Raw genomic sequence first — 17,657 nt, forward strand, 5'->3', positions numbered from 1 at the left:
GCCTGGCTCTGCTTCCTTGGCGGGGCGCTTGGGGCTGCCATGTGTCCTGCTTGCCTTCCCTGTCCTCTCCACACAGACCCTGTGACCGGAGCCTGCGACATGACCCCCAGTGATGCCCGTGGACAAGACAGGACTCAGGAGAGCAGCGGCCTGGGCAGCCCTCTCTCCTTTGTTTTCTTCTAGCAATCTCTCCGTCTGCCCAGCGGCTGCCTTTTCTTCTTGTTATTGCATTGGAACTGTGTTATCACCATTTACCCGGCAACCTTTTCATCCCATGGACTGCTCTCGCATCAAAGGAGTGACATTTATCAGCTCTGCCGAAAGAATGATGGATGAAGAAGATAGGCAATGGTTTCATTTTCCCCCCAAACTAAATTATTGAAGTGCTGTATGTTTCTGTTTGCTCTCCAGAAGCCCGACTCTCAAGAGTCAACCTTCAGGGGCTTGGTGGGATCTGGATAGGGTGGGAAGGCAGAGTGGGGTGGGGTGGAAGGCACAGCCCCATGGGCAGACCCCGAGCCAGGAATTGAGGCTGGGACTTAAGCTGTCGGTGCATCCCTTCCCGTAACGCAACAAGTGGAGGTGCTGGCCAGCTTTTCCTCCTAAGGATTCAACCAGAAAAAGCCCAGGGCGTGCTGGGTACAGAGCGTGGCCCCGTTGGGAAGCCCCAGTCCTCACGACCAGGCACCGGCACAGCTGGCATCCTCTGGCGTCTTGTTACAGCACAAGGCCACCTTGCGTGGGGGCAGGTTGGCTGCACACCACCAGAGGCTGAAGCCCGGCTCTGTGGGCTTTGGCGTTCACTTTCCTTGGGAAGCTTGGCAGCTATGAGAGGAAAGAGGTTTGCAGAGAGAGAGAGAGAGACGCTTAGGGAGTCAGAATTTGGGGAGAGGTGCATAGCTGAAAGTGTCGTCTCAGTTTCCTGGGGATGCCACAACAGATGAACGTAATCCCAGCGGCTTCGACCCCAGGAAGGTGCTCTTTGGTCCGTCTGGAAGGCCCAAGTGCACGGTGGGTCGAGGTGTGAGCGGGGCTGCCCGCCCTCTGCAGGCTCCGAGGCACGAGCGCTTCCCGCCTCTTCCAGCTCCTGGGGGCTGCGGCATATCCCGGCTTGTGGCAGCATCGCCCCATCTCTCCCCGCGTCCTCCCGTGACTTGCCTCTCCCTGGTCCTGTCATCGTCTTCCCAGGCAGCCGGCCGTGGATGGAAGGCCTTCGCTCAATCTCAAGACGCTTCGCTGGTGACCTGTTTCTGAAGAAGGGGCATGACTGAGCTTCCAGGTGGACACCGCTTGGCCACTCTGAATGACCCCTGTGCGTGGCGGCCGTGAGGCCCACGTGACAGAGGGGGAGGGCGAAGTGGGAGGAGCCTTGGCCGTGAACTAGCAAAGTCTTGTGGCTTCCCAGAGCCCTCTGTCCTCCCTCTCTGTGAACACCCAGCCACTCCTACAGGCTGGATGCACCGCACGGGGAGACCGGACAGTGCTTCGGCCCCCATTTGGCCAGTGATCGGTCTGCCCTCAGCTTCCTGAGCCCTCCTAGGCAGAGGGCGAGAACACTGGCGGGCTGTGCCACTCCCCACGCCTCGCCCCTCTCTGATCCTGCCTTTGAGGATCGGAATGAATCCCAGCGAAGGGGCGCTGGACACACTGTGCGGTGTCTTATCTGAGCCAAACGTCCGACACTAACCCCAGGCGGAGCTCTGTGGAGGCTGTAATTATTCCGCAACAGAGAAGATGGGAAGGGGCGCTCCAGCGGGCGCACGGAGGCCTCCCGTCTGGGAAAGTTCCCATGGGAAATCTTCAGAAAGCCGCCTCCCCCGATGGATCCCAGCACTGGCGGCCGCAGGCCCCTTAGATACAGATGAGCCGCAAGCAGGCAAACGCCTGAGAGCGGATTTCACCTGCGGCTCAGACGCCGGCCCGAGCAGCTCTCGGCGAGCCGCCGGCCCCTTGAAGCCGAGCCGGGACGGAGCCGGGCCTCCGCAGGTCCCACTTCTGATCCGTCTTCTCCAGCTGCCTTTTGAAAATCAAAATCCCTTAAGCTGCCGGCGCAGGAGTGGGTTCTGATGTGACTGACGCTCAGACAGGGAGATCACTGTGGGGGCGGGGAGGCGGAGCCCCCGGCTCTGATGTTGCCTTAAGATGCTTTGCTTCTACGGCTCCAGGGCGCCTGCTTTGCACCTGTACATGAAGTCTCTTCTCAGCCAGAAGGGAAGTGGGGGAGAAAGCACAGCCCCCTAGACCCTCGGGAACCTGGCTTTTCCTTTCCTGGAAGTGCAGGGTGCTGAAGGAACAGTTTCACGGACGCCCTTTCACTCTGGCCCGGACTGCGGGAACCCGGCGTTCTAGAAGCTTCTCCAGCATCCCTAGCAGGGTGCAGTAGTGGCTCTGTGGTTGACTGTGGATGCCTGACACGTGACTGACCCTCTGTAGGCTCGTTTTAGTCAGGGTCCTGCCCAGCCTCTTAACTCAGACCTGGAAAGGGAGGGAGGACAGGTGTGTCCCGGGCAAAGCTCAGGGGTTCTGGAAGCCCTGTGTGGGCCTCTGGGGAGGCCCCATTCGGCTTCTCTTCCCCAAGTCAGCAGGAGCAGGACACGTGAGGGACATGGAGCTGAGGAGGGTGGACGGCGAGGGTGACCATGGGCCACTGCGGGGGCTCGGGCTCTCGAGGTATTGCTGAGTTAGACTCGGGAGGCTCCCACGAAGAGGCCAGCGTGCCACTTCCTCCTCTTGTCCAGAGGGGGCGCTGGCCCTTTCCTGTCACACGGGGCCTTGGGCCACACGGCACACACTGGAAGACCAGGTCCCCGTGTGACTCCCACTAGGACCCATGTGACCTGGCCGGAGGAGGCGTTTTCCCCAGTACCTCTGGTAAGGAGGCTGAGGTCAAAGGTCACAACGAATGCTGACCTCTGCCTCTGGACAAGCCAGTGGCCTGAGAGACTTGACCGTTGTCCCTCCCCCAGCACGCGCCTGCGTGGAGCCCGGGGCCTCCTCCCCGTTCCTCCTCCTGCGTCCGCACCTGCCTCTCCTCACTTCCGTCGCGCTGCTCTCGTCCACGCTGTCAACATCCTCTCCCGGTCGGTGACACGCATCTTGGAGCTCTTATTTTTGAACAACTGAATAATGGAAGCAGTGCGTGCTGACGGCGTGTAGCCGGCTGCAGCTCGGGCCACCGGACTCCCATTTCTAACTCTGATCCGCTGGGGGTTAAAAGGAGCTTGGGTTTGGAATTCTCTTCTCCCAGAGCAATAGACAGAACAGACACCATGGGGAGACCCCAGAGACCCCTTTGTCATGAACTTGGATGACAGGTTTTTCCAAGATGTGTGTTATTTGTAAATAGCTCTTAACCCATGGCTAGCCAGGCGCTTCTTCTGTCGGAAGACAGAAGTGGGGACCGTGTTCAGAGCTGGGAGCCTGGACTGCATCCGCACCCCGCCCCCACCTGGGAAGCCCCTTCTCTTATGGGGAGGATGGGTTCTGCCAGGGTCCTCGGGAGCTCAGAACCAGTCCTCGGGGCCGGATCACGTAGTAGGTGGAGTGGGCGTGGTCGCCTGGGGGAGGGGCACCTTGTGCTCAGGACTTGGGCTGCTGTTCCCAGCAAGTTGCTGACTCTCCCGGGCTGGAGCTGGAGTTGGCAGTGAGAAGGTGTCTTGGGAGCCACACACCTGAAGCAGGATTAGCCCGGGGGAGTCTTCAGACCACGGCGACACCAACAAAGCTCCCCTAGGGGGAGCCCCAGAGCACAGACGGCCGGCAGAGGAGCTGCACAGGGGTGCCGAGGCCAGGCCTTTGTACCTGCCCGGGACCTTGGCTTCCACACTGGGGTGGACCCTCCTGGAGCCATTTCCCTCTCTAACCCACTGCTCCCTCACACCCAGGTGGCCCCCGGGAAGACTTGGCGGTGTCTGGAAACATTTTCTGAAAGGATTAGTCCTGCATTTCCATCCAGTCTCTCTTTTCATTAATTATATTTTATTTTATCTGCGAGGCAGAGAGACAGCGAGATCTTCCATCCACTGGTGCACTCCCCAAATGCCCATCATGGCGAGCCCTGTACACACACACACACACACACTCACACCTGCCCATCACGGCGAGCCCTGTACACACACACACACTCACACACTCACACACCTGCCCATCATGGTGAGCCCTGTACACACACACACTCACACACACACACACACACCTGCCCATCATGGCGAGCCCTGTACACACACACTCACACACACACACACCTGCCCATCATGGCGAGCCCTGTACACACACACACACACACTCACACCTGCCCATCACGGCGAGCCCTGTACACACACACTCACACACACACACACCTGCCCATCATGGCGAGCCCTGTACACACACACACACTCACACACACACACACTCACACACACACACCTGCCCATCATGGCAAGCCCTGTACACACACACACACTCATACACACACACACCTGCCCATCATGGCGAGCCCTGTACAAACACACACTCACACACACACACACCTGCCCATCATGGCGAGCCCTGTACACACACACACTCACACACACTCACACACTCACACACACACACCTGCCCATCATGGCGAGCCCTGTACACACACACACACTCATAAACACACACACTCATACACACACACACACCTGCCCATCATGGCGAGCCCTGTACACACACACTCACACACACACACACCTGCCCATCATGGCGAGCCCTGTACACACACACACTCATAAACACACACACACTCATACACACACACACCTGCCCATCATGGCGAGCCCTGTACACACACACACTCATACACACACACACACCTGCCCATCATGGCGAGCCCTGTACACACACACTCACACACACACACACCCCTGCCTGCCTGCCTGTGCCTGTGGGCGATCTCGTAGGCTCTCTGGTGTACGCACGTCCCTTCATTTCACCATTGCCGGCTGTGCGTGCCCAGCTCCTGGAGGCTCCGTTACTGGAAGTGGAAGTTATCAAAGTCCAGCAAGGCTCAGAAGCACCGGAAGTCTGTAGCACAGACCCCCGGGCCCCCTCCTGGAGGTGTGTGGCTTCTGTAGGTCTGAGCTGGGGTCTGCTCACTTGACCCTCACGGGTACTCAGGTGGCACTGGTGGTTCGAGTCCAGGGCCCAGCGCTCGTCTAAAGCCACGATTCTCCTCCCCTGGGGAGCTGGTTGGACCCCGGGGCCCGGCCCTCGGCTCTCAGAGTCTGATTCAGGGGACCTGGGGAGGAGGCGGGGCTCCCCTCCTTTGAGCAGAGCCCTCCAGGGAACGCAGGAGGTTGAGGATCATTGATCTAAGGGTCAGACGAGGCGGGAAGACCAGTGCTTCCTGGGTATCCCAGGTGCGCGTGAATGACGCAGGGATCCGTGGCCGTACAGGTGCGGATACAGGCGGTCTGGGCACAGGGCCTGGAGTCTGCACTCCGGCCACGCTTCTGGTCCAGGGACCACACTTCCCAACCAGGCCCGATTTTACACCCACTGAGGCCGCGTGGCAAGCTTTGAAGACATTTTTACTCATCACAGCTTGGGGGACTCCATTGGCAGCAAGAGCTGCTGCCACATGTCCCACAATGCACAGGAAAAACAAAGAATTCTCTGGCTCCAAACTGCAATAGGCTGAGTCTGAGAAACCTTGGGCTGGACCAGACTTCCACGGAGAGGTCGGCTAACCACTGATAATAAGCTGGGTGGTCAGGGAGGGCTTCCTGGAAAAGGAGACACCTCCATTCTGCCTGGTGTCTGATGCTGGGCCGCATCCAGGGACCACAGGGCTACTGTGTGGTTGCGAGGTTTCCTCCCTCCCCCTGAAACTCCTGCTCCTCTCCTGTCGCACTCGGTCTCCGTGTTCTGTGCTGCTATCTAATAAATATTTCACTCCAGTGTTGTATTCATCATCTCTTCCCTATATGAGAACGTGAAGTCTAGACTGGGAGTGGGTTTGTTTGGTTCACATCTCTATCTGTGGCACTGAGAGCTATGTCTGGCGTATGGTGGGTGCTTAATAACTAGTGACTGAATGGATGTGTGGATGCGCAGATCTTTGGGGAAGAGTAACAGAGGTGGGTGTTGGGCTGCAGGATGGGGAATGCTGAAACCGTTTATTTAACCATTCCTAAAACATATCAAAAGCCTGCTCTGGGGCCGGCACTGTGATGTAGCCGATAAAGTCGCCGCCTGCAGTGCCGGCATCCCGTATGGGCACTGGTTCGAATCCTGGCTGCTCCACTTCCAATCCAGCTCTCTGCTGTGGCTTGAGAAAGCAATAGAAGATGGCCTAAGTCCTTGGGCCCCTGCACCCGCATAAGAGTCCTGGCTCCTGGCTTCGGATTGGCCCAGCTCCAGGCGTTGTGGCCATCTGAGGAGTGAACCAGTGGATGGAAGACCTCTCTCTCTCTCTCTGCTTTTGCTTCTTTGTAATTCTGCCTTTAAAATAAATAAATAAATCTTAAAAAAAAAAGAAAGAAAAAAGGAAAAACAAAAGCCTGCACTGTCCCGGTGCCCGGAGCACGAGCCTTGCTCTGGCTTCTCTCCTCGCAGACGTTCAGGAGAGCACTATAATGCTTCCCAATGGGCAGAGTGCCCACACTTTTTTTTAAAGACGGTTCAAGACGTCCTAATTTCACGATGCTAGGGAAAGAATCTCCCTCCATAAGCAAGAAGGGGGAAAATGAAAATAAACCTCTCTCGTTATAACACACTTTTCTTGTCTCTTTCTTTTCAAACCTCATTTCCATCCAGAAAGTTCCTGCCCTGTATTTTCCGAAAATTAGAAAATCAGACCCTTAATTTGTGCATCTGCAATTGCCAGAGAGCGAGCTGAGGAGTGCGCAGGCAAAGACACTGTTTCCAGAACGTTCCCTGTTCACGTGAGCCGGAGTCTCGTGAATCTTCAGGGAGGAGAGTAATACAAAGTCGTTTCCTAACTCCCGTGGCCTCTCACTCTGCGAGGGTCTGCGCAGCCTAAAAGGGAGCATCCTTGCCCCGAAGTCTGTCCTCCTTCCTTGGGGGGGAGGGCAGATACCATCTTCCCTGGGGTCATTCACAGAGCCTGGGCAGAATTTTGGTAACGTGTGTGGTGTGTGACGTCAGAGAGGCCGAGATCTGCTCCCCCATCCCCGGGGTGAGCAGTTCTGGGTTCACTTGGTTCATTTCCTGCTGATCAAGTGGCAGACGAACACAAAGGCGTGGCCAACAGTGAGGGGACCTGGGCCATGGCCCCCGCACAGTGCTCCCCGCGTGGGCAGCAGGAAGAGCCTTTGAACGTGGGCTGGTCCCAGCCCTCCTTCTTCAGGGCGCAGCTCCCACACTGTCAGGCAGTTTCTGGGAGAGCCCCCGCCCGGGCAGAGGATCATTTCAGATCCCGCCCACAACACCAGCCTGCCCCCTCGGACTGGCCCAGCCTATCACCTGTCTGCGTCCAGGCGCTCTGTGCAGGTGAGCGGATTGCTCTCTGGCAAGTTTAAGCAAAGAATTGATCAAAGGCTGTCAGAGGTTTGCACAATGTCAAGTGGGCAGAGAACTCGGTGTGGGACAGCCACAGCACAGGGACAGTGGCCGGGACCCGCCCGGGGTGTGCTTCGTGCAGGGGGCGGTACTGGGCACAGACGCTTCAAGGTGCAGCCCTGATGCTGGGCCCCCTGGGCGCCACCACTGGGCAGCTCTCTCTACTGTCCCCGGGGACAGGAAGGAGCGGCCACACCCGGGCCGGGACCTTCCCCGTGCCCGTCTGTGCCTGTCTCTCCTGGCCACGAGCTTCTCCTGGGGCTCCAACTTGGGCATAGTCTGATGGCGGAGCCCAGGTCACGGGCAGAAGAGCCTGAGAAAGAAAAGCTGCTGCCCTCTTGTCCGGAGGCTGTGGATTCCTAAGAACTCCGCACAAAGAAACGGCGTCGGAGTTCAAAGACTGACAGGTGTACGGGAAGTCCGGGCCTTGTCTTCACTCATTTTTGAAAAAAAAAATAAGTTTTATTTATTTGAGACCCAGGCAGGCAGGCAGAGCCTGCCGCATTAATTCATCCCCTAGATGTTTGCAATGGCCAGGACGGAGCTGGGCTGAAGCCCAGAGCCGGGAGCTCAGTCCACAACTCCCACGTGGGTGGCTGGGAGCCGGCTCCTTGAGCCATCACCTCTGCCTCCCAGGACACACATTAGCCAGAAGCTGCCACTGACTCAGAGCCAGGACTCGAACCAGGCACTCCAATATGGATGCAATGTCCCAAGCAGCATCTTTGCCACCAGGCCGAATGCCGGCCCCTAACTTGGCTCTTCCGCGGGTGGAGGTGGGGCAGGGGGCTCTCCCTGTCTCTTGCTTCCCACACGGATGGCCCAAGCTCAATAGTGCTGACTTTGCCAGCCCTGCTTTCAGTCCTTGGTCCAAAGGCGAATTCTGCCAGGCACTGAGCAGGGCTGGACACTGGCTGGACGCAGAACCTCCAGCCCACAGCAAACCCCGGGCGCCAGCTTCAAACCAGGTGCTGAGCAGGGCTGGACCCTGGCTGGACACAGAACCTCCAGCCCACAGCAAGCGCCAGGGGCCGGTTCCAAACCAGGTGCTGAGCAGGGCTGGACGCTGGCTGGACACAGCCTCCAGCCCACAGCCTCCAGCCCACAGCAAAGCCCAGGGGCCGGTTCCAAACCAGGTGCTCTGAGCCCTGGTTTCCTTCCAGAAGCCTCAATGGCGGGCTTGTGAGGTTTTGATTCTTTCCAAGTACAACCTGGTAATGGACAGAACCAAGACACGTGTGGGGCCTGCACTGTGGCGTAGCAGGTTAAACTGCCACTTGCAGTGCTTCCATCCCATATGGGCGCAGGTTCGAGTCCCGGCTGCTCTGCTTCCGATCCAGCTCCCTGCTAATGCACCTGGAAAAGCAACAGAAGATGGCTCAAGTGCTCGGGCCCCTGCACCCACATGGGAGACCCAGAAGACGCCCCTGGCTCCCAGCTTTGGCATCACCCAGCTCTGGCTGCTGTGGCCATTTGGGGAGTGAACCAACAGATGGAAGATTCTACCCTGCCCTCTCCTCCCTTCTCTCTCACTGTACTTCTGCCTTTCAAATAAATAAATAAATCTTTTAAAAAATACATAAAACCAAAGACACACATGAGGAGGAAGCAGTTCTTTTGGAGAATGCTGGGGGAGGTGTGCTTTGAGGCCGTGGGGGCCAGCCCCCTGGTTGCAGCTGGGAAGGGCGGTGTGGTGGCTGCTGGCGGAGCAGCCGATGCCTGCGGGCCGCTGGTGGGGACGCCCCAGGGGCTGGCGGAGTTCAGCATCTGCACCCCAAGTGCGATCGGCATTCCTGGGGCCAGCGAACGCCTTCCCTGCCTCGCCTTGAGCTTCTCCCGCCCAGACAAAGGCGCTCCAGTGCCCTCACTGTCCAGAACCTTGAAGGCTCAGGGCTGCAGAAAGCCTGGTCCTCATTCTGCCGTCTCAGCCCACGGCCTGGCTGTGCTGGCATCACGGTCCGTCTCACGGTGTCACTTATCTGGACTGGGTGGTTTGACCACGCTGTTTCTGCTGCCCCCTGGGCTGGCCGCGTTGCACCTCCTGCCGGGGCTGTCACAGCTGCCTGAGCAGAGGTCACCCGGGGCTGTTGCCAGGCCGTGCTCTGCACACCAGGTGCTGGGCAGGGTCCACCACGGCTGCCCGGGCATGGGCAGGATGACCCCAGACCACTCATGGTGGAGGGCTGCAGCGCTGTGGGCAGGGCCTTAGGGCTTTGGGCAGCTCTGTCCGTGAACCCTGCCCCCTGCCTCGGCTGCTCTTCTTGTAGGCTCTGTCCTTCCGCGTGGAGCGTGCTCCTGAGCCTGCCTGCCTGTGTCCCTCCATGCCCAGGCCAGGGTCCAGCAGGGCCGCCTGACCTCCCAGCCCACCCCCTTCCCCTCTTCCCTTTCTCTCCTCTGTTGCAAACCATCCTTGGCTCGTAGCTTTCACCTTTGGTCCCTGTGCGTCCTCTGAGGCTGCTGGGCCTGGCACATGGTGCACGGTGAACATCATGGCAACTGAATGGTGAGCAAAAGCAGGTGCCCGGGAACTGCTCGCTGTGTGAGAAGTGGGGACCTCCCAGGAATGGGCCACGCTGCTCACCGAGGAGCTTCGGGCCCGGTCTTGGTGGCGAGGGAGTCCCTGTGGCCACCTGCATCATCTCCACCCCCTGAGCACCATGGGATGGAGGCTTTCCTGTGGCTTGGCTCTGAGCCACGTGGCCAGCCAGCCATTCCGGGGCTAAGCAGGTGGGAGTTAGAAAGGGACAAAGAATGAAGTGGAGCTGTGGGGAACTGGACTGGACACTCGGGCGTGCGGGAGGGAGAGTGGCCTGCACAGGCGACCTGAGACTCCCCAGCAGAGCCCTGGGGGCAGCCCCGACTGTGGCTGAGTTCCCAGGGAGGAGGCACGGGCGGCACCCCCTCCCCCGATGCTGGTGCCCACCCCCTTGGAGCGGCTGCCAACGCCCCCTCTGGGGCTGCAGGGCGAGATGGTCTTGAGTTCCGCTCATTCCTCTGCCCGCAAGGCCAAGGTGCAGTGTTGTCTGATGTTCTGCTGGGTCCCCACGGCGAGGGCAGGATGCCAGGGCCTTCTCGTCACACAAGGACACGGTGGCTGGGCCCGGGGTTTGACGGCAGTCCTCACGGAGGGTTGGCCGTGGGCGCCGGCATGGGCTCGCCAGCTGGGGGAGTCCGGAGCCTCCCTGAGTCGAGGGTGCCAGCCGGTGATGGAAAAGGCTGTGCCTGCTCTGTGCTCCGCAGGGCAACTCCGCGAGGATGGAATAAAGCAAGGGTTCGGAGCCGAAATCGGCGTCGGCAGGTGTCCGTCACCTAACGCAGAGTATTGGGCTACAGCAATGGGGAGGCGGCATCCTGCACAGCACAGCGCGACTGAGCCTGGAAAACTCTGGGCTGCACCAACACAGCCAGCGCCAGAGGCTGCCCCCTGAGTCGGTCCCCACGCAATGGCTGGGCAGACCAGGAGGGCGGACAGCAGATTAGCGGTTCTGGGTTCCAGAGCCAGGGTCAGGGGGAGGGAAGGTGGAGAGCGATGCTGATTGGCTCAGGGCTTTTTTGGGGGCTGATAGAAGTGTTCTAGAACAACATGGCGGTAATGATCATGCAACTTTGTGATGTGCCACGGAAATTTAGACTTTTTTTTTTACAGTATGAGATTTTTACAGTATGAGAAAAACAGTACACACACGCACACACACACGCATAGTGACACACACACACACGCATACGGCATGAGAAGGCTGAGCAAGCTATCAGGATGCATCCTGTTGGAGGCTCATTATCACAAGGTCGTCCTCATTCATTAACATTGATTTGGCGCCTACTGTGTACCTGGTACCACGCCTGGAGCTTTGCGGGCCTCACTTTGCGTCATGGCTCTTGTCGACTTTATTTTGTAAAGAAGACTAAAGATCATAGATGCTAAGTGATAGGATCAAGGTCAGGGGTCAGGGGTTACAGGTCACAGGTCACAGGCCTGTCTGATTCGCAAGCCTCGACTTCCTCTTTAGGCCACGCCACTACCTCCGTTCTGAATTGCAATCAGGGTCTGATTTGTTGGAGACCCGGCCACTGCTTAACTTAAAATCGTTCTCGTTCCTTACACCCTTAGACCCGAATCTCCCACTGGAAAGCAGAAAAGCCCCCAGGTCAGGCCAGGCGGGCCTTCCCAGATGGCTGTTGAGTGACGCACGTGGGGCTCCTTGGCCGGTGCGGGGAGACTGGAATCCAAGCATTCTGCTGACAGGCCCCCACCCGCCCGGAACCATGGCGTCCCCCGGGGGGCGGCCCAGGAGTGATGTGGCGAGAACTCTGCCAGGCCCCGCGAATTGTTGGCGGGGATCCCTGGCGTCTGCTCCCCTCCGCGAGGAGGGTGGGAAGGTGCGGCCTGCCAAGTCCCCAGGAGCTTCCGGGTCTGTGCCAGGGCACAGTCGCTGCCACGTGGTGACAGCAGCGGCGCTAAGGACCGAGAACAGGGTGCGGGGGGCCGAGCGCAGGACAGTGGCCCTCGAGGAGAGGCCCGGAGCCTGCCCGGCCTCCTGCAGCCGCAGCGTGTGCCTTGCAGAGAAAGCACGGGCAGTGTGTGCAGACGGGCTGCTGGGGGGGTGGGGGGGGGGCTAGGATGCATCCAGAAATCCTCCAGCCTCGAGGGCCACTGCCTACTGTGGGAGAAGTGGCCCAGGGACCAGGAGGCCTTGACACCATAGCCCTGACTCACCTGGGCTGCGTGACGCTGGGGGATCACTCACCCTCTCTGGTGTGGATTTCTGTCGATCTACTAGGGGGCGGAGGTTGGGGCTTTACCACAAAACCAGTAGGACCCCATTCGTCCCTCAAAGCTTGACTGTGGTCCTGCCCTGCCTGGCCCTCAGACAGGTGCTGGGGACATGAAGACAAAAGACAAAAAGCTCGGTCATCAACCAACCCCAAAATACATCAACACAGCTTGCAATTGGCAGTATGCGGAGTAGCAAAGGGTTCGGTTCATGCACAGACTTGGCCTCTTGTGAACCTACTGTGCGCCGGACATGCTTATCGTGCTTGCATGGAAGTCCACCCTGACTTTTCAGATTTTTGTTTCTTTCTTTGAAGAAAGAGTTACAGAGAGAGAGAGAGAGAGAGAGGCAGACAGACAGACAGCCTCCCCAAATGACTGCAATGGCTGGAGCTGAGCCAGTCCAAAGCCAGCAGCCAGGATCTTTCTCTGGGTCTTCCACATGGGTGCTGGGGCCCAACCACCTGGGCCATCTTTTGCTGCCCTTCCCAGGGCATCAGCAGGGAGCTGGATGAGAAGTGGAGCAGCCAGGACTCAAACCAGGCCCCATATGGGATGGCTTAACCTGCTGTGCTACAGCATCAGCACTGAAAAGACAGACTGTGGGGGAGTTCCAGGGTGGGCTGGGAGGCAGAGGGAGCAAGTGTCCATGGGGCCAGAGCCTTTGCGGGGCATTGTGTCAGAAGGAGCAGCAAACACAGAGTGAGCAGGCTGCGTTGAGTTTGGGACAGGTTGGCGGGGGGGAGGGCTCTGGGTTGCATGGGTGCTTGACCACGGGTGGTTTTGGGTAGGGGGATGCGGGCTGGGGGAGGGGAGTTTAAAAAAGCAGGTCATTGGGGCTCTGAGATGCGTTCACAGGCAAGTGGTTTGCTCCCTGTAGGACCTCCTAATCCGCAGAGGGAGCTCCTCTCCTGGGTCTGAAAGGCCCCCAAGATATCCCAGCCCCATAGACTGTGGAAACAGGGACACAGGAGGGAAGCAGCAGCGCTCTGTTCACGCTGACTTCAATCCTCTTACTGCCGAGGGAGGGAGGTGCTCGACACAGGAGCATCCCCGCTGTGCAGATTGGGGAACCGAGGCACGGAGAAGTAAGGATCTCGCCCAAGGGCACTTGGCTTGTAGGTGGGTGATGGGATCCATTCCAGGGGGTCCCGCGCTTGGGTCCCTGCGACCCCATGTCGGAGACCCAGACTGAACTCTGTGCTCCCCAATTTAGCCTGGTCCAGCCCTGGCTGACCACGCTGTTGTAGGCATTTGGGGTGTGAACCAATGGACGGAAAATTGTCCGTCATCTCTCTTTCTCCCCTCCCCCTGACTTTCAAACAAAATGAAAAGAAATTTTAAAGATTTTTCATTTTTTTTAAAGAAATTGGGAGCATCATTCGTGCACACACCCCTCAAGTGTACAGTTGAGTTTACTTACCAGAACTTGCCAGAACTATAAAGTGCACACTGGTGCGATCCACACCCACGTCAAAGGCTGGGGTTTTTCCCTCTAGGATGTTTCTCTGTGTCCCCTGTCGGTGCCCACGTTGCCCTCGTCACATGCGGTCGCTGTCCAGAGCTGCATCAGGACGGAGTCGCTTGCCTCTGCTACCACGTTCTAGCACTGGCTCCCCCCAGTAGGCGAGCTCCTCTCTCTGTCTGCTTCGCTCGGCACTCGCTGTTGGCATTCTCCCAAGTGCTCGAGGCTTTCCGGAGCTCACTCCCTCCGTAGGGGAGGCGCGCTGCCTTCCGCGGACCCTCTGCGCCTTTCTTTCCCCGTTGATGGGCACTTGGAGATGGCCCGGTTTGGGGCTCCCCCAAATAAAGCTGCCGTGGGCGCTTGTGTGCAAGTCTCGGAGTGGACGCTGACGGTCACTTCTCCCAGGTCATTGCCTGGACTGCAGTGGCGAGGGGGCCCCCGGGGTACCCTGCTGCAGCCCGCCCCGCTCTGAGATGTCAGAAACTCCATGGAACAATTCATGGCGGCGACTCTTTGCTGTCCTGGGATCTTGCAACACCGTTTCAATCTGAGATTAGCATTTGGTGCTGTTCCAATATTTTGGTGATAAAATAGACATAACCTAGACTTCGCCAGTTTCACCGCTCCTAAGTCACATTCACGATGTGGTGCCAGATCCCCATTGTTCATTGCCAGAACCTTCCCGGCCTCTCAAACCGAAACTGCCCCCATGCAATGCGCACTCCCCTGCCTCTTCTCCCCTGGCCCTTGGCAGCCACTGTTCTACCCTCAGTCCCCGTGAATTTGTCAGCCGCATATGTGCGAAGTCAGGCAGTGGGCGTTAGTCCTGCGGTGGCGTCTCACCCCACTTGGCATCACTCCTCAGGGTTCACCCATGTGTCGGAATCCCCTTCCCTTCCAAGGTTAGATAATACCCCATGGTGTATATAGACCACACTGTGCTGTTAACATTCGTCTATCTTTCTATCTATTTATTTTTTTATTTATTTTATTTGAAAGGCAGAGTTGGGGCCGGCACTGTGGTGCAGCAGGTTAACACCCTGGCCTGCAGTGCCGGCATCCCATATGGGTGCCGGTTCAAGACCCGGCTGCTCCACTTCCAATCCAGCTCTCTGCTATGGCCTGGGAAAGCAGTAGAAAATGGCTCAAGTGTGTGTGTGTGTGACGCGGCCGAGTGTCTCTCTCAGTGGAGGGAGCGAACCGGAGCCAAGCAGGCAGCGCTAGCTGCCTGGACACTGTCTTGCTCCAGAAACGCAAAGGGACAATAAAGCCGGCAATTAGAAGTCTCTTGTTGCTCTCTGACAGTCACAGCCTCTGTCAGAGACGTCAAGGCCATGCACAGCTCAGGAACACACAGGAGCTGTGCAAAGGTTTTCCACCTGTTTCCTCCAGGGGGCGCACTACAGCCTTTGCCTCTGAACTTGAGGGCAGTCGGGCTTCCAAGGACCCTGCAAGCATGGACGGCTCTTTCCTCCCAGGCTCTGGTTTTCTGGACTGCAGGAAGCAGCTGTGACGCGGTGCTGAGACCTGAATTTTGCTTACTCAATACGGGCGAGTTGGTGTGGGAAGAATGTATACCACCATGGTCACCTGCTTGTTGGCTTCAGTAGCCGCTGGCTTCTCTGTGCCGGGGAGGGCCTGCTCTCCCCCCAGCTCCTGTGCATCGTCCGATGCACAGTAGGTGCCCAGGAGGAGTCTGGACGTGGGGATGGAGCGCTCGCTCCATTGCGTGCCAGCCTCGCTGGGTCGTTTCTCGTTTCTCACCATGCATTGTGCTTGGGATCCACAGCATCTAGCACGTGCCCAACACATAGTAGAAGCTCAATAAAATGTGTGTTGGTTATTGAGTAATAGCCAAGCAGCAATTCCATTTTGCTTTAGGATAGAATTAGGAGGCCTGTCTGGGGTTCAGCTAAGCAGGTTTTTAGGCTCTGGCCCTGTTCTGAGCTCTTGTGAGATTTTCTTTTCTGTAGGAGGCTTTGTATCTTTGGGGTTTGGTTTTGTTGTTGTTGTTGTTGAGACTTCAAGATACATTGTAGATCCCAGGAGCGCCGGCTTCAGTGGGTGGCTTTGCAGATGTACCTCTTGAAGTCGGTGTTGGGGTTGTGGGTGGAGGGGACTTGGCTGGCTTCAGAGTCTGGTCCCAGCTCTGGCTCCCATCAGCTCTTTGTCCTCAGAGTCAAGTTCTCCGTGTTCCCATGTGCAGAATGAGGGCAGCCATGCGAGGATCGGTGGAGGTATTATAATGTTTCCTGGGGCTGCTGCAGAAGCTGCATGGCTTAGAACAACACACTTACTCTCCGATCGTCCTGGAGGCTCAGTCCACCATGACCCATACGCGGCTGCACGCACGTGTTCGTTCGCAGACCCCGCTCCCTCTCAGGCTCTGGGGAGAATCTGTTTCTTCACCTCTCCCGGCTCTGGGGGGCTCCTGTTCTCCTGGGTGTGCGTCCCTCCCTCGGTGTTCAAAGCGGCAGGTGCGGCATCGTCTCTCCTTGTTTCTGCCTCTGTCGTCACACGGCCACCTTCTCCGAGTCCCCCTGCACTTCAATCCTCCTCAGGCTCCTCAGAGGGCATCGGGGCTCCCGGGATAACCTGGGTGCTCTCCCCACCTCAGGACCCTTAATTTAGGGGTGGGCATTTGGTACAGCAGTGAAGACAGTGCTGGGTCGCCTGCATCCCACATCGGGGAGCCTGGGCTCACATCCCAGCTCTGGTCCCGATCCCAGCTTCCCGCTAATGTGCGGGAAGACAGCTGATGACGGCTCATGTAGTTGAGTCCCTGCCACCCACATGGGAGCCCGGAGACCTGGATGGGGTCCCTGGCTCCTGGCTTCAGCCTGGTCCATCCCCCGCCAGTGTGGACTGCAGGCATTTGGGGAGTAAACCGGCAGATGGGAGCCCTCCCTCCCGCTCTCGCTCTCCCATTCAAATAAAGTAAATTGACAAATATCTTCCCATATCCTTAACTTAATCACATCTGCGGTGCCCCTGTGGCCATGCAAGGTGCCTCATCCCTATGTTTTGGGCATTAGGAGGGCCCCGAGAGGTGCCAGGACACCCCAGGGCTTCAGGAAGGTGAGACATGAAGGGGCGAGTTCTCCAGCCAGTTACCACATGGGAGAATAAGGCTTAATCCCACTGGGGAGACCCTGGGCACCCGCATAGGTCATGTCCCGGAATCACTCGGCTCGGGGGGAAGGAGCTGGTGTATTTACACCCCATTTCCCACGGTCGTGAGTGTGAGACCTCGCCACGGTTCCGTGGCACGTCTGGCCTGCGGGTGGCAAGGTTGGACAAAGCACTGCAGGCAGCGACAGCTGGAAGCCACAGCAGTGCACACCCGTGTGCTCAGGGCAGGGGCCACAGGAGAGGACCACAGAGTCACCTGCGGGCCCCGGGCCTTCTGGGAAAGGTGGCCCGGCAGGCGTCCGCCCTCGGCGCGGCTCATAGCACAGTGCAGGCGGAGGCCCCGGCCCTGGCCTTGGCCTTCAGCGACCTCCACGCTGGAGATTGTCGGAACCCACACGGCCTGGTTCCGCCCACCTCATCCCGGGGTCTCTTCTTGCACAGTCTTCTGCCCCTCCCGTGTCCCTCCCGCTCTGACTTTCCGGTCTTCAAATTCAGCCTCTGAGCACAAAAGTCACAGAGGCCACCAAGTGTCAAGCTCTGGCCACCCGGCGTGGGAAGAAGAGCCTGGGCTGGGGCTGGGGCTGGCGGTGTGACCATGGCCATGTCCCCTCCCTGGGGCCAGGTGGACTTGCAAATGCTCTTTGTAAAATGTTTACTTATTTTCAGTTTATTTGAAAGGCAGAGAGAGAGAGAGAGAGATGGACAGACAGACAGATGGAGAGAGATCTTCCATCTGTTGGTTCACTCCCCAAAATGCCT

The sequence above is a fragment of the Lepus europaeus genome, chromosome 5 (genome assembly GCF_033115175.1).
Source record: "Lepus europaeus isolate LE1 chromosome 5, mLepTim1.pri, whole genome shotgun sequence".
Taxonomy (NCBI): Eukaryota; Metazoa; Chordata; class Mammalia; order Lagomorpha; family Leporidae; genus Lepus; species Lepus europaeus.